This window comes from Heterodontus francisci, chromosome 41, assembly GCF_036365525.1.
Source record: "Heterodontus francisci isolate sHetFra1 chromosome 41, sHetFra1.hap1, whole genome shotgun sequence".
NCBI classification, from domain to species: Eukaryota; Metazoa; Chordata; class Chondrichthyes; order Heterodontiformes; family Heterodontidae; genus Heterodontus; species Heterodontus francisci.
The window spans coordinates 7,602,767-7,623,906 of NC_090411.1; the positions used below are offsets into that span (position 1 = coordinate 7,602,767).

General features: G+C 55.1%; 8 non-coding genes and 4 pseudogenes across 8 annotated transcripts; all 12 read right to left on the minus strand.

The window, feature by feature from the left end:
* Positions 1–116: 116 nt before the first annotated feature.
* LOC137354107 (U2 spliceosomal RNA) lies at positions 117–307 on the minus strand. Its single transcript, XR_010970256.1, has one exon. It is a non-coding gene; the product is annotated as a U2 spliceosomal RNA (small nuclear RNA).
* A 386-nt stretch (positions 308–693) lies between these two features.
* LOC137353848 (U2 spliceosomal RNA) lies at positions 694–884 on the minus strand. The gene has a single exon (XR_010970000.1). It is a non-coding gene; the product is annotated as a U2 spliceosomal RNA (small nuclear RNA).
* Positions 885–1,270: 386 nt separating this feature from the next.
* LOC137355172 (U2 spliceosomal RNA) lies at positions 1,271–1,461 on the minus strand. The gene has a single exon (XR_010970808.1). It is a non-coding gene; the product is annotated as a U2 spliceosomal RNA (small nuclear RNA).
* A 386-nt stretch (positions 1,462–1,847) lies between these two features.
* LOC137355113 (U2 spliceosomal RNA) lies at positions 1,848–2,038 on the minus strand. The gene has a single exon (XR_010970753.1). It is a non-coding gene; the product is annotated as a U2 spliceosomal RNA (small nuclear RNA).
* Positions 2,039–2,424: 386 nt separating this feature from the next.
* LOC137354335 (U2 spliceosomal RNA) lies at positions 2,425–2,608 on the minus strand. The gene has a single exon (XR_010970369.1). It is a non-coding gene; the product is annotated as a U2 spliceosomal RNA (small nuclear RNA).
* A 5,200-nt stretch (positions 2,609–7,808) lies between these two features.
* Positions 7,809–7,917, minus strand: LOC137354642 (U2 spliceosomal RNA; annotated as a pseudogene).
* Positions 7,918–8,305: 388 nt separating this feature from the next.
* On the minus strand, positions 8,306–8,492 carry LOC137354154 (U2 spliceosomal RNA). The gene has a single exon (XR_010970299.1). It is a non-coding gene; the product is annotated as a U2 spliceosomal RNA (small nuclear RNA).
* Positions 8,493–13,692: 5,200 nt separating this feature from the next.
* Positions 13,693–13,801, minus strand: LOC137354601 (U2 spliceosomal RNA; annotated as a pseudogene).
* A 386-nt stretch (positions 13,802–14,187) lies between these two features.
* Positions 14,188–14,377, minus strand: LOC137354230 (U2 spliceosomal RNA). Its single transcript, XR_010970328.1, has one exon. It is a non-coding gene; the product is annotated as a U2 spliceosomal RNA (small nuclear RNA).
* Positions 14,378–19,577: 5,200 nt separating this feature from the next.
* On the minus strand, positions 19,578–19,686 carry LOC137354582 (U2 spliceosomal RNA; annotated as a pseudogene).
* A 386-nt stretch (positions 19,687–20,072) lies between these two features.
* Positions 20,073–20,263, minus strand: LOC137355173 (U2 spliceosomal RNA). Its single transcript, XR_010970809.1, has one exon. It is a non-coding gene; the product is annotated as a U2 spliceosomal RNA (small nuclear RNA).
* Positions 20,264–20,649: 386 nt separating this feature from the next.
* Positions 20,650–20,818, minus strand: LOC137354481 (U2 spliceosomal RNA; annotated as a pseudogene).
* Between the last annotated feature and the right edge of the window lie 322 nt (positions 20,819–21,140).

Sequence of the window (21,140 nt, forward strand, 5' to 3'; positions counted from 1 at the left end):
ATCCAACAGGGGGCAGCGTAGCGCCCACGGAAAACTGCAGCAAAGTCAGCCGAGCAGCAGCGCCGTCACTATTGCGAATTCTATTTTTGAGCAGGGGTCTCGCCCCCATGGAGGGGGGAAGCTGCACCGCTCCTGGAAACACTGCAATACCAGGTGGATGCATGGAGTGGACGGTGCAAGCCCCTGTTCCATCTCCCTGCCCCAAAAATCAATTTAATATTTGGTCCCCAGATAGGGGACGTATCATATATTAAACTGATAAGAACAGATACTACACTTGATCTTAGCCAAAAGGCTGAGAAGCGATGGCCGTAAAACTGCGTTTGCTGCGCGCGTCAGGGCCGGCGTGCGGCCTCTACCTCAAAGTAGCCGCCGGGTGGGCGAGCCTAGGGCGAAAGAGGCGACGGCGGGCGGTCTTTGAGCCAGAGCTCCTTTTGTTGCCGGGCCTTGCAAGCAGAAAGGAAAGCATGCGTGCATGCCACGCGCAGCCATTCCTTGCGCTTCTGCGCGAGGCATTGCGCAGGAAAAAAGACACGCGCGCGCTGGGCAGCAAAGGGCGGCCTGCAACTGCGGGGCAATCCAACAGGGGGCAGCGTAGCGCCCAAGGAAAACTGCAGCAAAGTCAGCCGAGCAGCAGCGCCGTCACTATTGCGAATTCTATTTTTCAGCAGGAGTCTCGCCCCCATGGAGGGGGGAAGCTGCACCGCTCCTGGAAACACTGCAATACCAGGTGGATGCATGGAGTGGACGGGGCAAGCCCCTGTTCCATCTCCCTGTCCCAAAAATCAATTTAATATTTGGTCCCCAGATAGGGGACGTATCAGATATTAAACTGAAAAGAACAGATACTACACTTGATCTTAGCCAAAAGGCCGAGAAGCGATGGCCGTAAAACTGCGTTTGCTGCGCGCGTCAGGCACGGCGTGCGGCCTCTACCTCAAAGTAGCCGCCGGGTGGGCGAGCCTAGGGCGAAAGAGGCGACAGCGGGCGGTCTTTGAGCCAGAGCTCCTTTTGTTGCCGGGCCTTGCAAGCAGAAAGGAAAGCACGCGTGCATGCCACGCGCAGCCATTCCTTGCGCTTCTGCGCGAGGCATTGCGCAGGAAAAAAGACACGCGCGCGCTGGGCAGCAAAGGGCGGCCTGCAACTGCGGGGCAATCCAACAGGGGGCAGCGTAGCGCCCACGGAAAACTGCAGCAAAGTCAGCCGAGCAGCAGCGCCGTCAGTATTGCGAATTCTATTTTTCAGCAGGGGTCTCGCTCCCGTGGAGGGGGGAAGCTGCACCGCTCCTGGAAACACTGCAATACCAGGTGGATGCATGGAGTGGACGGGGCAAGCCCCTGCTCCATCTCCCTGTCCCAAAAATCAATTTAATATTTGGTCCCCAGATAGGGGACGTATCAGATATTAAACTGATAAGAACAGATACTACACTTGATCTTAGCCAAAAGGCCGAGAAGCGATGGCCGTAAAACTGCGTTTGCTGCGCGCGTCAGGCCCGGCGTGCGGCCTCTACGTCAAAGTAGCCTCCGGGTGGGCGAGCCTTGGGCGAAAGAGGCGACGGCGGGCGGTCTTTGAGCCAGAGCTCCTTTTGTTGCCGGGCCTTGCAAGCAGAAAGGAAAGCACGCGTGCATGCCACGCGCAGCCATTCCTCGCGCTTCTGCGCGAGGCGTTGCGCAGGAAAAAAGACGCGCGCGCGCTGGGCAGCAAAGGGCGGCCTGCAACTGCGGGGCAATCCAACAGGGGGCAGCGTAGCGCCCACGGAAAACTGCAGCAAAGTCAGCCGAGCAGCAGCGCCGTCACTATTGCGAATTCTATTTTTCAGCAGGGGTCTCGCTCCCGTGGAGGGGGGAAGCTGCACCGCTCCTGGAAACACTGCAATACCAGGTGGATGCATGGAGTGGATGGGGCAAGCCCCTGCTCCATCTCCCTGTCCCAAAAATCAATTTAATATTTGGTCCCCAGATAGGGGACGTATCAGATATTAAACTGATAAGAACAGATACTACACTTGATCTTAGCCAAAAGGCCGAGAAGCGATGGCCGTAAAACTGCGTTTGCTGCGCGCGTCAGGCCCGGCGTGCGGCCTCTACGTCAAAGTAGCCGCCGGGTGGGCGAGCCTCGGGCGAAAGAGGCGACGGCGGGCGGTCTTTGAGCCAGAGCTCCTTTTGTTGCCGGGCCTTGCAAGCAGAAAGGAAAGCACGCGTGCATGCCACGCGCAGCCATTCCTCGCGCTTCTGCGCGAGGCGTTGCGCAGGAAAAAAGACGCGCGCGCGCTGGGCAGCAAAGGGCGGCCTGCAACTGCGGGGCAATCCAACAGGGGGCAGCGTAGCGCCCACGGAAAACTGCAGCAAAGTCAGCCGAGCAGCAGCGCCGTCACTATTGCGAATTCTATTTTTCAGCAGGGGTCTCGCTCCCGTGGAGGGGGGAAGCTGCACCGCTCCTGGAAACACTGCAATACCAGGTGGATGCATGGAGTGGACGGGGCAAGCCCCTGCTCCATCTCCCTGTCCCAAAAATCAATTTAATATTTGGTCCCCAGATAGGGGACGTATCAGATATTAAACTGATAAGAACAGATTTTTTTTTTTTTTTTTTATTTCCAAAATATACTTTATTCATAAAAATCTGTAAAAATTACATTGCCAAACAGTTTCCAAACAGCACCAAAAAATACAAACATTGCAAGGGAGATCAGTTTCCTTCAATACTGTCATGAGTTTCTTCCCAACCCTTCCGTTTCTCAATTGTCATGTCAATTACAGTTTTACATTTACAGCAATTCAGAATATTAACGATACAGTTCGAGGGGTTTCCCATGGATCCAGCCCCTCAGTCTAGCTTGGTGGGGGAACCTTACACTGTGGTCTTTCCCCATTGAGCCTTTGCTGCGGCTGCCCCAAGCTTTAGTGCGTCCCTCAGCACGTAGTCCTGGACCTTGGAATGTGCCAGTCTGCAACATTCGGTGGTGGACAACTCTTTGCGCTGGAAGACCAGCAAGTTTCGGGCAGACCAAAGGGCGTCTTTCACCGAATTGATAGTCCTCCAGCAGCAGTTGATGTTTGTCTCGGTGTGCGTCCCTGGGAACAGCCCGTAGAGCACAGACTCCTGTGTTACAGAGCTGCTTGGGATGAACCTTGACAAAAACCACTGCATCTCTTTCCACACCTGCTTTGCAAAGGCACATTCCAGGAGGAGGTGGGCGACCGTCTCTTCCCCACCACAGCCAACGCGGGGGCACTGTGCGGAGGGGGCGAGACTTCGGGTGTGCATGAAGGATCTGACGGGGAGGGCCCTTCTCACCACCAGCCAAGCTACGTCTTGGTGCTTGTTTGAAAGTTCTGGTGATGAGGCATTCCGCCAAATGACTTTGACGGTCTGCTCGGGGAACCATCCGACAGGATCCACCGTTTCCTTTTCCCGTAGGGCCTTGAGGACATTCCGTGCAGACCACTGCCTGATGGACCGGTGGTCAAAGGTGTTTTTCCGCAGAAACTGCTCCACGAAGGATAGGTGGTACGGCACGTCCCAACTGCACGGAGCGTTCCGCGGCAATGTGACCAGGCCCATCCTTCGCAACACCGGGGACAGATAGAACCTCAGCACGTAGTGACACTTGGAGTTTGCGTACTGGGGATCTACACATAGCTTGATGCAGCCGCACACGAAGGTGGTCATCAGGATGAGGGCCACGTTGGGTACATTTTTCCCGCCCATGTCCAGAGATTTGAACATCGTGTCCCTCCGGACCCGGTCCATTTTAGATCCCCAGACGAAGCGGAAAATGGCTCGGGTGACTGCCACGGCGCAGGAGTGGGGTATGGGCCAGACCTGCGCCACGTAGAGCAACAACGTGAGCGCCTCACACCTGATGACCAGGTTCTTACCCACAATGGAGAGAGATCGCTGCCCCCACATGCCCAACTTTTGTCGTACCTTGGCTACTCGCTCCTCCCATGTTTTGGTGCACGCCCCGGCCCTTCCGAACCATATCCCCAGCACCTTCAGGTAATCTGACCTGACGGTGAAGGGGACAAAGGATCGGTCAGCCCAGTTCCCAAAGAACATGGCCTCGCTCTTGCCGTGGTTAACTTTGGCTCCCGAGGCCAGTTCGAACTGGTCGCAGATGCTCATCAGTCTGCGCACGGACAGCGGATCCGAGCAGAAGACGGCGACGTCATCCATGTACAGGGAGGTTTTGACCTGAGTGCCTCCGCTGCCTGGGATTGTCACCCCTCTTATGCTCGCATCCTTCCTAATAGACTCAGCAAAGGGTTCAATACAGCAAACAAACAAGACCGGGGACAGAGGACAGCCCTGTCTGACTCCAGATTTGATCGGGAAACTTTCAGATTCCCACCCGTTGATTGACACTGCGCTACTGATGTTTGTGTAGAGCAGTTGGATCCAATTGCAGATTCCCTCCCCAAACCCCATTTTGGAAAGCACGTCCATCATGTAGGTGTGCGATATCCTGTCAAAAGCCTTCTCCTGGTCCAGGCTGATGAGGCAGGTGTCCACCCTCCTGTCCCGTACGTAGGCGATCGTATCCCTGAGTAGCGCGAGGCTATCAGAGATCTTCCTGCCGGGTACAGTACAGGTCTGATCGGGGTGAATCACCAGCTCCAGAGCAGACTTGACTCGACTGGCTATGACTTTGGACAGAATCTTGTAATCAACATTAAGCAGTGAGATGGGCCGCCAATTTCTGATTTCTACCCTCTCCCCCTTCTGCTTGTAAATGAGGGTGATGATGCCTTTTCTCATGGATTCTGACATGCTACCGGCCAGGAGCATACTCTCGTATACTTCCAGCAGGTCCGGGCCGACCCAGTCCCACAGGGCCGAGTACAACTCGACCGGTAAGCCGTCGCTCCCGGGAGTTTTACTCGCCTCGAAAGACTCGACGGCCTTTGTCAGCTCGTCCAGAGTTAGCGGCTTGTCCAGTCCCTCCCTCCTGCTGTCATCTAGGACCTCTGTGATAGATGACAGGAAGGACTGGGAGGCTCTGCTGTCTGTGGGCTTCGCGTCATACAGCCCAGCATAAAAGGATTTGCTGATCCTTAGTATGTCGGACTGCGAAGACGTTACCGAGCCATCTTCTTCCTTCAGGCTGCTGATAACAGAGCTCTCTCTGTGTACCTTTTGGAAGAAGTAACGCGAGCACGTCTCATCCTGCTCGATGGAGCGGACTCTGGACCGGAAGATGATCTTGGAGGCCTCCTTGGCAAAGAGCGAGGCCTGCTGGCTCTTCACCTCTTGGAGGTCCTCCTTGACCTCGACCCCCATTGACTGCAACCGGAGTAGATTTTGCATAATTTTCTGGAGTCGGGACAGTTCCCTCTGTCTCTCTCTCGCCTTCTGAACACCTTTGTGGATGAAGAACCTCTTGATGTTCTCCTTAATCGCTTCCCACCAGTGAACTGGAGACTCAAAGAGGGGTTTCACGGTCCTCCAACCTTTGTAATCCCTTTTGAGTTCCTCAACGTTCTCTGGGGTCAGCAGTGTCGCATTGAGCTTCCACGTCCCTCTGCCAACCCGCTGGTCGTCCTGTAAGTGACAGTCGGCCAGTAAGAGGCAGTGGTCGGAGAAGAACACCGGCTTGACGTCGGTGGATCCGACCGTGACAGCACGGGACACAAACAGGAAGTCAATCCTGGAACGGGCAGACCCGTCCGATCTTGACCATGTGTATCTGCGCTGCGCTCCGTCTGCAGGTTTGCTGAAGACGTCGTGCAGTTTGGCATCCTTAACTGTTTCTCTTAGGAATCTGGACGTACCGTCCAGTTTGCTGTCGTCACTGCCGGATCGTCCAGCCGCATCGATGATGCAGTTGAAGTCACCGCCTAGGATGACCGGCCTGGACGTCGCCAGCAGCAGTGGGAGCTGCTGGAAGACGGTCAGCCGCTCGCTGCGTTGTACCGGGGCGTACACGTTGATCAACCGGAGCGGAGCGTTGTTGTACATCACGTCTGCTACGAGGAGGCGGCCGCCCACCACCTCCTTAACTTCGGAGATGGTGAAGTTACCTCCCCGCAGCAGAATACCCAGGCCGGAGGAACGGCAGTCATTACCCCCCGACCAGATCGATGGCCCGTGGGACCACCATCGCGACCACTGCCTGTAGGTGCTGAGGTGTGGTATTCCACACTCCTGCAGAAACAGTAGGTCAGCTTTGACCTTGGCAAGGTAATCCAAGGTTGAAACACATCGCGTAGTCGATTTAATGCTACGCACATTAATGGAAGCAATTCTTACACCCATTTTTTACTAAAAATTAGTTGTTGCTTCCCATACCATTTGTCCTCGCTAGTCCCAGTCCTTCCCCTTCGGGATGTTCCTGCATACCCATCGTATGCGCAAGCAGTTTCACGTTGGTTGGGCTCAGAAACCCCTCCTGATTTTTCATGCAGGGTTTGTGCCGCTCGGGTGACATCGGGGGGGTCTTGTAGGCAGAGAGGATTGGGTTGTCCTCAGCTGCTTCCATCTGTTCCTCCTCGAAAACATCACAGCTCCCGGTCTCCCGGAGCTCAGGTGCGCCAGACGTGTCTTTGCTCCCGGTGTCCTGGAGCTGAGATGCGTTGGCCACGTCGTTACGTGTGGGGCATTGGGGTTGGGGCACGCTGGGCCCATCACAGCTTCCAGTGCCCGGGGGCTGGGATGCTTTATCATCCATCTCGGAGTTCTGCCGCCTCTTTTGAAGGGGCTGTCGTTCCAGCATTTCCCCGTCCACTGAAGAGGAGTTGTTGCAGTCTGATTCAGAAGAGAGCCTCCTCTTGCCACTGGTTTGGGTGGTGGCTTTGGGATGTTTTTTCTTTGTGGTTCTCCTCTGGACCACTTGCCACTGACCTGTTTGTCCATCTGCTGCCTCCTCCTCCATTGATTCTGTCTGTGGGGGAGGGGTTTCCGGGCGCTGGGTAGGTGCTGGGTCGTTGGTTTCAGCCGCCTCCCCTTCCTTCTCAGGTTGAAGTTCCTCACTGCGGAGAAGGTTGCTGGTCTCCTTTCGAACAGCGGACGCCTTCGTCGAACCTTCGCCCGGCCATTCCTTGGACCTTGCCGCCTGAGCATAGCTTTGACAACGTTTGGGACAGGTCTTGTAGAGATGGCCTGCCGCACCGCACAAGTTGCAACACTTAGTCTGCTTACAGTCCTTGGTCTGATGGCCTTCCTCCTTGCAGTTCTTGCAAACAACCGTGCTGCAGTTGGCTGCCATGTGACCAGATTTGCCACAGGTGCGACAAACTCTGGGCTGCCCAGCATAGACCAAGAAGCCTCGACTTCCCCCGATAGCGAAGCTGGAGGGAGGGTGGATGATGGCTCCACTGGGATCTACCTTCAAGGTCACCTTGACCTGCCGCTTGCTGGTCCAGATCCCAAAGGGGTCCTTGACATCAGTGCTGCTGCCGGCCACCTCGACGTACCTGGCGAGAAAGGTGAGTACATCCACCACCGGAACATGGGGGTTGTAGAGGTGAATCGTCACCACCCGGTCCCGTTGTGACGGAAGCGTGAAGAGCGGCTCCGCTGTGAGGATCGACAGTGGCGCCCGGTCCCCTTTCTCCTTGAACGCCTTCAGGAACTTGATGCATCCCGCCACGTTCCGGAACGTCACGTCGAAGTATCCACTGCTGGGGAAATCCTGCAGGCAGAAGACGTCCGTCGCTTGAAATCCGCAGCAATCGAAGAGAATTTTCTTGATGAAGAAGGTGCGATCGACCGGTGCATCTCCTTCCTTGTCCTTCACGACCACCCGAACGGTGTTGCGCACTCCCTGGCCCGAAGCTCGAAAATTGGTTATAGCCATTTTACTCAAAGCTTCCCCAGGATCAAAAGGCAATGATCATGGTCTCTTCTCAATCAAATAAGCACTGATAAGAACAGATACTACACTTGATCTTAGCCAAAAGGCCGAGAAGCGATGGCCGTAAAACTGCGTTTGCTGCGCGCGTCAGGCCCGGCGTGCGGCCTCTACGTCAAAGTAGCCGCCGGGTGGGCGAGCCTCGGGCGAAAGAGGCGACGGCGGGCGGTCTTTGAGCCAGAGCTCCTTTTGTTGCCGGGCCTTGCAAGCAGAAAGGAAAGCACGCGTGCATGCCACGCGCAGCCATTCCTAGCGCTTCTGCGCGAGGCATTGCGCAGGAATAAAGACAACCGCGCGCGCTGGGCAGCAAGGGGCGGCCTGCAACTGCGGGGCAACCCAACAGGGAACAGCGTAGCACCCACGGAAAACTGCAGCAAAGTCAGCCGAGCAGCAGCGCCGTCACTATTGCGAATTCAATTTTTCAGCAGGGGTCTCGCCCCCATGGAGGGGGGAAGCTGCACCGCTCCTGGAAACACTGCAATACCAGGTGGATGCATGGAGTGGACGGGGCAAGCCCCTGCTCCATCTCCCTGTCCCAAAAATCAATTTAATATTTGGTCCCCAGATAGGGGACGTATCAGATATTAAACTGATAAGAACAGATACTACTTTTTTTATTTTTTTATTTCCAAAATATACTTTATTCATAAAAATCTGTAAAAATTACATTGCCAAACAGTTTCCAAACAGCACCAAAAAATACAAACATTGCAAGGGAGATCAGTTTCCTTCAATACTGTCATGAGTTTCTTCCCAACCCTTCCGTTTCTCAATTGTCATGTCAATTACAGTTTTACATTTACAGCAATTCAGAATATTAACGATACAGTTCGAGGGGTTTCCCATGGATCCAGCCCCTCAGTCTAGCTTGGTGGGGGAACCTTACACTGTGGTCTTTCCCCATTGAGCCTTTGCTGCGGCTGCCCCAAGCTTTAGTGCGTCCCTCAGCACGTAGTCCTGGACCTTGGAATGTGCCAGTCTGCAACATTCGGTGGTGGACAACTCTTTGCGCTGGAAGACCAGCAAGTTTCGGGCAGACCAAAGGGCGTCTTTCACCGAATTGATAGTCCTCCAGCAGCAGTTGATGTTTGTCTCGGTGTGCGTCCCTGGGAACAGCCCGTAGAGCACAGACTCCTGTGTTACAGAGCTGCTTGGGATGAACCTTGACAAAAACCACTGCATCTCTTTCCACACCTGCTTTGCAAAGGCACATTCCAGGAGGAGGTGGGCGACCGTCTCTTCCCCACCACAGCCAACGCGGGGGCACTGTGCGGAGGGGGCGAGACTTCGGGTGTGCATGAAGGATCTGACGGGGAGGGCCCTTCTCACCACCAGCCAAGCTACGTCTTGGTGCTTGTTTGAAAGTTCTGGTGATGAGGCATTCCGCCAAATGACTTTGACGGTCTGCTCGGGGAACCATCCGACAGGATCCACCGTTTCCTTTTCCCGTAGGGCCTTGAGGACATTCCGTGCAGACCACTGCCTGATGGACCGGTGGTCAAAGGTGTTTTTCCGCAGAAACTGCTCCACGAAGGATAGGTGGTACGGCACGTCCCAACTGCACGGAGCGTTCCGCGGCAATGTGACCAGGCCCATCCTTCGCAACACCGGGGACAGATAGAACCTCAGCACGTAGTGACACTTGGAGTTTGCGTACTGGGGATCTACACATAGCTTGATGCAGCCGCACACGAAGGTGGTCATCAGGATGAGGGCCACGTTGGGTACATTTTTCCCGCCCATGTCCAGAGATTTGAACATCGTGTCCCTCCGGACCCGGTCCATTTTAGATCCCCAGACGAAGCGGAAAATGGCTCGGGTGACTGCCACGGCGCAGGAGTGGGGTATGGGCCAGACCTGCGCCACGTAGAGCAACAACGTGAGCGCCTCGCACCTGATGACCAGGTTCTTACCCACAATGGAGAGAGATCGCTGCCCCCACATGCCCAACTTTTGTCGTACCTTGGCTACTCGCTCCTCCCATGTTTTGGTGCACGCCCCGGCACTTCCGAACCATATCCCCAGCACCTTCAGGTAATCTGACCTGACGGTGAAGGGGACAAAGGATCGGTCAGCCCAGTTCCCAAAGAACATGGCCTCGCTCTTGCCGTGGTTAACTTTGGCTCCCGAGGCCAGTTCGAACTGGTCGCAGATGCTCATCAGTCTGCGCACGGACAGCGGATCCGAGCAGAAGACGGCGACGTCATCCATGTACAGGGAGGTTTTGACCTGAGTGCCTCCGCTGCCTGGGATTGTCACCCCTCTTATGCTCGCATCCTTCCTAATAGACTCAGCAAAGGGTTCAATACAGCAAACAAACAAGACCGGGGAAAGAGGACAGCCCTGTCTGACTCCAGATTTGATCGGGAAACTTTCAGATTCCCACCCGTTGATTGAGACTGCGCTACTGATGTTTGTGTAGAGCAGTTGGATCCAATTGCAGATTCCCTCCCCAAACCCCATTTTGGAAAGCACGTCCATCATGTAGGTGTGCGATATCCTGTCAAAAGCCTTCTCCTGGTCCAGGCTGATGAGGCAGGTGTCCACCCTCCTGTCCCGTACGTAGGCGATCGTATCCCTGAGTAGCGCGAGGCTATCAGAGATCTTCCTGCCGGGTACAGTACAGGTCTGATCGGGGTGAATCACCAGCTCCAGAGCAGACTTGACTCGACTGGCTATGACTTTGGACAGAATCTTGTAATCAACATTAAGCAGTGAGATGGGCCGCCAATTTCTGATTTCTACCCTCTCCCCCTTCTGCTTGTAAATGAGGGTGATGATGCCTTTTCTCATGGATTCTGACATGCTACCGGCCAGGAGCATACTCTCGTATACTTCCAGCAGGTCCGGGCCGACCCAGTCCCACAGGGCCGAGTACAACTCGACCGGTAAGCCGTCGCTCCCGGGAGTTTTACTCGCCTCGAAAGACTCGACGGCCTTTGTCAGCTCGTCCAGAGTTAGCGGCTTGTCCAGTCCCTCCCTCCTGCTGTCATCTAAGACCTCTGTGATAGATGACAGGAAGGACTGGGAGGCTCTGCTGTCTGTGGGCTTCGCGTCATACAGCCCAGCATAAAAGGATTTGCTGATCCTTAGTATGTCGGACTGCGAAGACGTTACCGAGCCATCTTCTTCCTTCAGGCTGCTGATAACAGAGCTCTCTCTGTGTACCTTTTGGAAGAAGTAACGCGAGCACGTCTCATCCTGCTCGATGGAGCGGACTCTGGACCGGAAGATGATCTTGGAGGCCTCCTTGGCAAAGAGCGAGGCCTGCTGGCTCTTCACCTCTTGGAGGTCCTCCTTGACCTCGACCCCCATTGACTGCAACCGGAGTAGATTTTGCATAATTTTCTGGAGTCGGGACAGTTCCCTCTGTCTCTCTCTCGCCTTCTGAACACCTTTGTGGATGAAGAACCTCTTGATGTTCTCCTTAATCGCTTCCCACCAGTGAACTGGAGACTCAAAGAGGGGTTTCACGGTCCTCCAACCATTGTAATCCCTTTTGAGTTCCTCAACGTTCTCTGGGGTCAGCAGTGTCGCATTGAGCTTCCACGTCCCTCTGCCAACCCGCTGGTCGTCCTGTAAGTGACAGTCGGCCAGTAAGAGGCAGTGGTCGGAGAAGAACACCGGCTTGACGTCGGTGGATCCGACCGTGACAGCACGGGACACAAACAGGAAGTCAATCCTGGAACGGGCAGACCCGTCCGATCTTGACCATGTGTATCTGCGCTGCGCTCCGTCTGCAGGTTTGCTGAAGACGTCGTGCAGTTTGGCATCCTTAACTGTTTCTATGAGGAATCTGGACGTAGCGTCCAGTTTGCTGTCGACACTGCCGGATCGTCCAGCCGCATCGATGATGCAGTTGAAGTCACCGCCTAGGATGACCGGCCTGGACGTCGCCAGCAGCAGTGGGAGCTGCTGGAAGACGGTCAGCCGCTCGCTGCGTTGTACCGGGGCGTACACGTTGATCAACCGGAGCGGAGCGTTGTTGTACATCACGTCTGCTACGAGGAGGCGGCCGCCCACCACCTCCTTAACTTCGGAGATGGTGAAGTTACCTCCCCGCAGCAGAATACCCAGGCCGGAGGAACGGCAGTCATTACCCCCCGACCAGATCGATGGCCCGTGGGACCACCATCGCGACCACTGCCTGTAGGTGCTGAGGTGTGGTATTCCACACTCCTGCAGAAACAGTAGGTCAGCTTTGACCTTGGCAAGGTAATCCAAGGTTGAAACACATCGCGTAGTCGATTTAATGCTACGCACATTAATGGAAGCAATTCTTACACCCATTTTTTACTAAAAATTAGTTGTTGCTTCCCATACCATTTGTCCTCGCTAGTCCCAGTCCTTCCCCTTCGGGATGTTCCTGCATACCCATCGTATGCGCAAGCAGTTTCACGTTGGTTGGGCTCAGAAACCCCTCCTGATTTTTCATGCAGGGTTTGTGCCGCTCGGGTGACATCGGGGGGGTCTTGTAGGCAGAGAGGATTGGGTTGTCCTCAGCTGCTTCCATCTGTTCCTCCTCGAAAACATCACAGCTCCCGGTCTCCCGGAGCTCAGGTGCGCCAGACGTGTCTTTGCTCCCGGTGTCCCGGAGCTGAGATGCGTTGGCCACGTCGTTACGTGTGGGGAATTGGGGTTGGGGCACGCCGGGCCCATCACAGCTTCCAGTGCCCGGGGGCTGGGATGCTTGATCATCCATCTCGGAGTTCTGCCGCCTCTTTTGAAGGGGCTGTCGTTCCAGCATTTCCCCGTCCAGTGAAGAGGAGTTGTTGCAGTCTGATTCAGAAGAGAGCCTCCTCTTGCCACTGGTTTGGGTGGTGGCTTTGGGATGTTTTTTCTTTGTGGTTTTCCTCTGGACCACTTGCCACTGTCCTGTTTGTCCATCTGCTGCCTCCTCCTCCATTGATTCTGTCTGTGGAGGAGGGGTTTCCGGGCGCTGGGTAGGTGCTGGGTCGTTGGTTTCAGCCGCCTCCCCTTCCTTCTCAGGTTGAAGTTCCTCACTGCGAAGAAGGTTGCTGGTCTCCTTTCGAACAGCGGACGCCTTCGTCGAACCTTCTCCCGGCCTTTCCTTGGACCTTGCCGCCTGAGCATAGCTGAGGCAACGTTTGGGGCAGGTCTTGTAGAGATGGCCTGCCGCACCGCACAAGTTGCAACACTTAGTCTGCTTACAGTCCTTGGTCTGATGGCCTTCCTCCTTGCAGTTCTTGCAAACAACCGTGCTGCAGTTGGCTGCCATGTGACCAGATTTGCCACAGGTGCGGCAAACTCTGGGCTGCCCAGCGTAGACCAAGAAGCCTCGACTTCCACCGATAGCGAAGCTGGAGGGAGGGTGGATGATGGCTCCACTGGGATCTACCTTCAAGGTCACCTTGACCTGCCGCTTGCTGGTCCAGATCCCAAAGGGGTCCTTGACATCAGTGCTGCTGCCGGCCACCTCGACGTACCTGGCGAGAAAGGTGAGTACATCCACCACCGGAACATGGGGGTTGTAGAGGTGAATCGTCACCACCCGGTCCCGTTGTGACGGAAGTGTGAAGAGCGGCTCCGCTGTGAGGATTGACAGTGGAGCCCGGTCCCCTTTCTCCTTGAACGCCTTCAGGAACTTGATGCATCCCGCCACGTTCCGGAACGTCACGTCGAAGTATCCACTGCTGGGGAAATCCTGCAGGCAGAAGACGTCCGTCGCTTGAAATCCGCAGCAATCGAAGAGAATTTTCTTGATGAAAAAGGTGCGATCGACCGGTGCATCTCCTTCCTTGTCCTTCACGACCACCCGAACAGTGTTGCGCACTCCCTGGCCCGAAGCTCGAAAATTGGTTATAGCCATTTTACTCAAAGCTTCTCCAGGATCAAAAGGCAATGATCATGGTCTCTTCTCAATCAAATAAGCACTGATAAGAACAGATACTACACTTGATCTTAGCCAAAAGGCCGAGAAGCGATGGCCGTAAAACTGCGTTTGCTGCGCGCGTCAGGCCCGGCGTGCGGCCTCTACGTCAAAGTAGCCGCCGGGTGGGCGAGCCTCGGGCGAAAGAGGCGACGGCGGGCGGTCTTTGAGCCAGAGCTCCTTTTGTTGCCGGGCCTTGCAAGCAGAAAGGAAAGCACGCGTGCATGCCACGCGCAGCCATTCCTCGCGCTTCCGCGCGAGGCGTTGCGCAGGAAAAAAGACGCGCGCGCGCTGGGCAGCAAAGGGCGGCCTGCAACTGCGGGGCAATCCAACAGGGGGCAGCGCAGCGCCCACAGAAAACTGCAGCAAAGTCAACCGAGCAGCAGCGCCGTCACTATTGCGAATTCTATTTTTCAGCAGGGGTCTCGCCCCCGTGGAGGGGGGAAGCTGCACCGCTCCTGGAAACACTGCAATACCAGGTGGATGCATGGAGTGGACGGGGCAAGCCCCTGCTCCATCTCCCTGTCCCAAAAATCAATTTAATATTTGGTCCCCAGATAGGGGACGTATCAGATATTAAACTGATAAGAACAGATACTTTTTTTTTTTTTTTTTTTTAATTTCCAAAATATACTTTATTCATAAAAATCTGTAAAAATTACATTGCCAAACAGTTTCCAAACAGCACGAAAAAATACAAACATTGCAAAAGAGATCAGTTTCTTTCAATACTGTCATGAGTTTCTTCCCAACCCTTCCGTTTCACAATTGTCATGTCAATTACAGTTTTACATTTACAGCAATTGAGAATATTAACGATACAGTTCGAGGGGCTTCCCATGGTTCCAGCCCCTCAGTCCAGCTTGGTGGGGGAACCTTACACTGTGGTCTTTCCCCATTGAGCCTTTGCTGCGGCTGCCCCAAGCTTTAGTGCGTCCCTCAGCACGTAGTCCTGGACCTTGGAATGTGCCAGTCTGCAACATTCGGTGGTGGACAACTCTTTGCGCTGGAAGACCAGCAAGTTTCGGGCAGACCAAAGGGCGTCTTTCACCGAATTGATAGTCCTCCAGCAGCAGTTGATGTTTGTCTCGGTGTGCGTCCCTGGGAACAGCCCGTAGAGCACAGACTCCTGTGTTACAGAGCTGCTTGGGATGAACCTTGACAAAAACCACTGCATCTCTTTCCACACCTGCTTTGCAAAGGCACATTCCAGGAGGAGGTGGGCGACCGTCTCTTCCCCACCACAGCCAACGCGGGGGCACTGTGCGGAGGGGGCGAGACTTCGGGTGTGCATGAAGGATCTGACGGGGAGGGCCCTTCTCACCACCAGCCAAGCTACGTCTTGGTGCTTGTTTGAAAGTTCTGGTGATGAGGCATTCCGCCAAATGACTTTGACGGTCTGCTCGGGGAACCATCCGACAGGATCCACCGTTTCCTTTTCCCGTAGGGCCTTGAGGACATTCCGTGCAGACCACTGCCTGATGGACCGGTGGTCAAAGGTGTTTTTCCACAGAAACTGCTCCACGAAGGATAGGTGGTACGGCGCCGCCCAACTGCATGGTGCGTTCCGCGGCAATGTGACCAGGCCCATTCTTCGCAACACCGGGGACAGATAGAACCTCAGCACGTAGTGACACTTGGAGTTTGCGTACTGGGGATCTACACATAGCTTGATGCAGCCGCACACGAAGGTGGTCATCAGGATGAGGGCCACGTTGGGTACATTTTTCCCGCCCATGTCCAGAGATTTGAACATCGTGTCCCTCCGGACCCGGTCCATTTTAGATCCCCAGACGAAGCGGAAAATGGCTCGGGTGACTGCCACGGCGCAGGAGTGGGGTATGGGCCAGACCTGCGCCACGTAGAGCAACAACGTGAGCGCTTCGCACCTGATGACCAGGTTCTTACCCACAATGGAGAGAGATCGCTGCCCCCACATGCCCAACTTTTGTCGTACCTTGGCTACTCGCTCCTCCCATGTTTTGGTGCACGCCCCGGCCCTTCCGAACCATATCCCCAGCACCTTCAGGTAATCTGACCTGACGGTGAAGGGGACAAAGGATCGGTCAGCCCAGTTCCCAAAGAACATGGCCTCGCTCTTGCCGTGGTTAACTTTGGCTCCCGAGGCCAGTTCGAACTGGTCGCAGATGCTCATCAGTCTGCGCACGGACAGCGGATCCGAGCAGAAGACGGCGACGTCATCCATGTACAGGGAGGTTTTGACCTGAGTGCCTCCGCTGCCTGGGATTGTCACCCCTCTTATGCTCGCATCCTTCCTAATAGACTCAGCAAAGGGTTCAATACAGCAAACAAACAAGACCGGGGACAGAGGACAGCCCTGTCTGACTCCAGATTTGATCGGGAAACTTTCAGATTCCCACCCGTTGATTGACACTGCGCTACTGATGTTTGTGTAGAGCAGTTGGATCCAATTGCAGATTCCCTCCCCAAACCCCATTTTGGAAAGCACGTCCATCATGTAGGTGTGCGATATCCTGTCAAAAGCCTTCTCCTGGTCCAGGCTGATGAGGCAGGTGTCCACCCTCCTGTCCCGTACGTAGGCGATCGTATCCCTGAGTAGCGCGAGGCTATCAGAGATCTTCCTGCCGGGTACAGTACAGGTCTGATCGGGGTGAATCACCAGCTCCAGAGCAGACTTGACTCGACTGGCTATGACTTTGGACAGAATCTTGTAATCAACATTAAGCAGTGAGATGGGCCGCCAATTTCTGATTTCTACCCTCTCCCCCTTCTGCTTGTAAATGAGGGTGATGATGCCTTTTCTCATGGATTCTGACATGCTACCGGCCAGGAGCATACTCTCGTATACTTCCAGCAGGTCCGGGCCGACCCAGTCCCACAGGGCCGAGTACAACTCGACCGGTAAGCCATCGCTCCCGGGAGTTTTACTCGCCTCGAAAGACTCGACGGCCTTTGTCAGCTCGTCCAGAGTTAGCGGCTTGTCCAGTCCCTCCCTCCTGCTGTCATCTAAGACCTCTGTGATAGATGACAGGAAGGACTGGGAGGCTCTGCTGTCTGTGGGCTTCGCGTCATACAGCCCAGCATAAAAGGATTTGCTGATCCTTAGTATGTCGGACTGCGAAGACGTTACCGAGCCATCTTCTTCCTTCAGGCTGCTGATAACAGAGCTCTCTCTGTGTACCTTTTGGAAGAAGTAACGCGAGCACGTCTCATCCTGCTCGATGGAGCGGACTCTGGACCGGAAGATGATCTTGGAGGCCTCCTTGGCAAAGAGCGAGGCCTGCTGGCTCTTCACCTCTTGGAGGTCCTCCTTGACCTCGACCCCCATTGACTGCAACCGGAGTAGATTTTGCATAATTTTCTGGAGTCGGGACAGTTCCCTCTGTCTCTCTCTCGCCTTCTGAACACCTTTGTGGATGAAGAACCTCTTGATGTTCTCCTTAATCGCTTCCCACCAGTGAACTGGAGACTCAAAGAGGGGTTTCACGGTCCTCCAACCATTGTAATCCCTTTTGAGTTCCTCAACGTTCTCTGGGGTCAGCAGTGTCGCATTGAGCTTCCACGTCCCTCTGCCAACCCGCTGGTCGTCCTGTAAGTGACAGTCGGCCAGTAAGAGGCAGTGGTCGGAGAAGAACACCGGCTTGACGTCGGTGGATCCGACCGTGACAGCACGGGAAACAAACAGGAAGTCAATCCTGGAACGGGCAGACCCGTCCGATCTTGACCATGTGTATCTGCGCTGCGCTCCGTCTGCAGGTTTGCTGAAGACGTCGTGCAGTTTGGCATCCTTAACTGTTTCTACTAGGAATCTGGACGTAGCGTCCAGTTTGCTGTCGTCACTGCCGGATCGTCCAGCCGCATCGATGATGCAGTTGAAGTCACCGCCTAGGATGACCGGCCTGGACGTCGCCAGCAGCAGTGGGAGCTGCTGGAAGACGGTCAGCCGCTCGCTGCGTTGTACCGGGGCGTACACGTTGATCAACCGGAGCGGAGCGTTGTTGTACATCACGTCTGCTACGAGGAGGCGGCCGCCCACCACCTCCTTAACTTCGGAGATGGTGAAGTTACCTCCCCGCAGCAGAATACCCAGGCCGGAGGAACGGCAGTCATTACCCCCCGACCAGATCGATGGCCCGTGGGACCACCATCGCGACCACTGCCTGTAGGTGCTGAGGTGTGGTATTCCACACTCCTGCAGAAACAGTAGGTCAGCTTTGACCTTGGCAAGGTAATCCAAGGTTGAAACACATCGCGTAGTCGATTTAATGCTACGCACATTAATGGAAGCAATTCTTACACCCATTTTTTACTAAAAATTAGTTGTTGCTTCCCATACCATTTGTCCTCGCTAGTCCCAGTCCTTCCCCTTCGGGATGTTCCTGCATACCCATCGTATGCGCAAGCAGTTTCACGTTGGTTGGGCTCAGAAACCCCTCCTGATTTTTCCTGCAGGGTTTGTGCCGCTCGGGTGACATCGGGGGGGTCTTGTAGGCAGAGAGGATTGGGTTGTCCTCAGCTGCTTCCATCTGTTCCTCCTCGAAAACATCACAGCTCCCGGTCTCCCGGAGCTCAGGTGCGCCAGACGTGTCTTTGCTCCCGGTGTCCTGGAGCTGAGATGCGTTGGCCACGTCGTTACGTGTGGGGCATTGGGGTTGGGGCACGCTGGGCCCATCACAGCTTCCAGTGCCCGGGGGCTGGGATGCTTTATCATCCATCTCGGAGTTCTGCCGCCTCTTTTGAAGGGGCTGTCGTTCCAGCATTTCCCCGTCCAGTGAAGAGGAGTTGTTGCAGTCTGATTCAGAAGAGAGCCTCCTCTTGCCACTGGTTTGGGTGGTGGCTTTGGGATGTTTTTTCTTTGTGGTTCTCCTCTGGACCACTTGCCACTGACCTGTTTGTCCATCTGCTGCCTCCTCCTCCATTGATTCTGTCTGTGGGGGAGGGGTTTCCGGGCGCTGGGTAGGTGCTGGGTCGTTGGTTTCAGCCGCCTCCCCTTCCTTCTCAGGTTGAAGTTCCTCACTGCGGAGAAGGTTGCTGGTCTCCTTTCGAACAGCGGACGCCTTCGTCGAACCTTCGCCCGGCCATTCCTTGGACCTTGCCGCCTGAGCATAGCTTTGACAACGTTTGGGACAGGTCTTGTAGAGATGGCCTGCCGCACCGCACAAGTTGCAACACTTAGTCTGCTTACAGTCCTTGGTCTGATGGCCTTCCTCCTTGCAGTTCTTGCAAACAACCGTGTTGCAGTTGGCTGCCATGTGACCAGATTTGCCACAGGTGCGACAAACTCTGGGCTGCCCAGCGTAGACCAAGAAGCCTCGACTTCCCCCGATAGCGAAGCTGGAGGGAGGGTGGATGATGGCTCCACTGGGATCTACCTTCAAGGTCACCTTGACCTGCCGCTTGCTGGTCCAGATCCCAAAGGGGTCCTTGACATCAGTGCTGCTGCCGGCCACCTCGACGTACCTGGCGAGAAAGGTGAGTACATCCACCACCGGAACATGGGGGTTGTAGAGGTGAATCGTCACCACCCGGTCCCGTTGTGACGGAAGCGTGAAGAGCGGCTCCGCTGTGAGGATCGACAGTGGCGCCCGGTCCCCTTTCTCCTTGAACGCCTTCAGGAACTTGATGCATCCCGCCACGTTCCGGAACGTCACGTCGAAGTATCCACTGCTGGGGAAATCCTGCAGGCAGAAGACGTCCGTCGCTTGAAATCCGCAGCAATCGAAGAGAATTTTCTTGATGAAGAAGGTGCGATCGACCGGTGCATCTCCTTCCTTGTCCTTCACGACCACCCGAACGGTGTTGCGCACTCCCTGGCCCAAAGCTCGAAAATTGGTTATAGCCATTTTACTCAAAGCTTCCCCAGGATCAAAAAGCAATGATCATGGTCTCTTCTCAATCAAATAAGCACTGATAAGAACAGATACTACACTTGATCTTAGCCAAAAGGCCGAGAAGCGATGGCCGTAAAACTGCGTTTGCTGCGCGCGTCAGGCCCGGCGTGCGGCCTCTACGTCAAAGTAGCCGCCGGGTGGGCAAGCCTCGGGCGAAAGAGGCGACGGCGGGCGGTCTTTGAGCCAGAGCTCCTTTTGTTGCCGGGCCTTGCAAGCAGAAAGGAAAGCACGCGTGCATGCCACGCGCAGCCATTCCTCGCGCTTCTGCGCGAGGCGTTGCGCAGGAAAAAAGACGCGCGCGCGCTGGGCAGCAAAGGGCGGCCTGCAACTGCGGGGCAATCCAACAGGGGGCAGCGCAGCGCCCACGGAAAACTGCAGCAAAGTCAGCCGAGCAGCAGCGCCGTCACTATTGCGAATTCTATTTTTCAGCAGGGGTCTCGCTCCCGTGGAGGGGGGAAGCTGCACCGCTCCTGGAAACACTGCAATACCAGGTGGATGCATGGAGTGGACGGGGCAAGCCCCTGCTCCATCTCCCTGTCCCAAAAATCAATTTAATATTTGGTCCCCAGATAGGGGACGTATCAGATATTAAACTGATAAGAACAGATACTACACTTGATCTTAGCCAAAAGGCCGAGAAGCGATGGCCGTAAAACTGCGTTTGCTGCGCGCGTCAGGCCCGGCGTGCGGCCTCTACGTCAAAGTAGCCGCCGGGTGGGCGAGCCTCGGGCGAAAGAGGCGACGGCGGGCGGTCTTTGAGCCAGAGCTCCTTTTGTTGCCGGGCCTTGCAAGCAGAAAGGAAAGCACGCGTGCATGCCACGCGCAGCCATTCCTCGCGCTTCTGCGCGAGGCGTTGCGCAGGAAAAAAGACGCGCGCGCGCTGGGCAGCAAAGGGCGGCCTGCAACTGCGGGGCAATCCAACAGGGGGCAGCGTAGCGCCCACGGAAAACTGCAGCAAAGTCAGCCGAGCAGCAGCGCCGTCACTATTGCGAATTCTATTTTTCAGCAGGGGTCTCGCCCCCGTGGAGGGGGGAAGCTGCACCGCTCCTGGAAACACTGCAATACCAGGTGGATGCATGGAGTGGACGGGGCAAGCCCCTGCTCCATCTCCCTGTCCCAAAAATCAATTTAATATTTGGTCCCCAGATAGGGGACGTATCAGATATTAAACTGATTTTTTTTTTTTTATTTCCAAAATATACTTTATTCGTAAAAATCTGTAAAAATTACATTGCCAAACAGTTTCCAAACAGCACCAAAAAATACAAACATTGCAAGGGAGATCAGTTTCCTTCAATACTGTCATGAGTTTCTTCCCAACCCTTCCGTTTCTCAATTGTCATGTCAATTACAGTTTTACATTTACAGCAATTCAGAATATTAACGATACAGTTCGAGGGGTTTCCCATGGATCCAGCCCCTCAGTCTAGCTTGGTGGGGGAACCTTACACTGTGGTCTTTCCCCATTGAGCCTTTGCTGCGGCTGCCCCAAGCTTTAGTGCGTCCCTCAGCACGTAGTCCT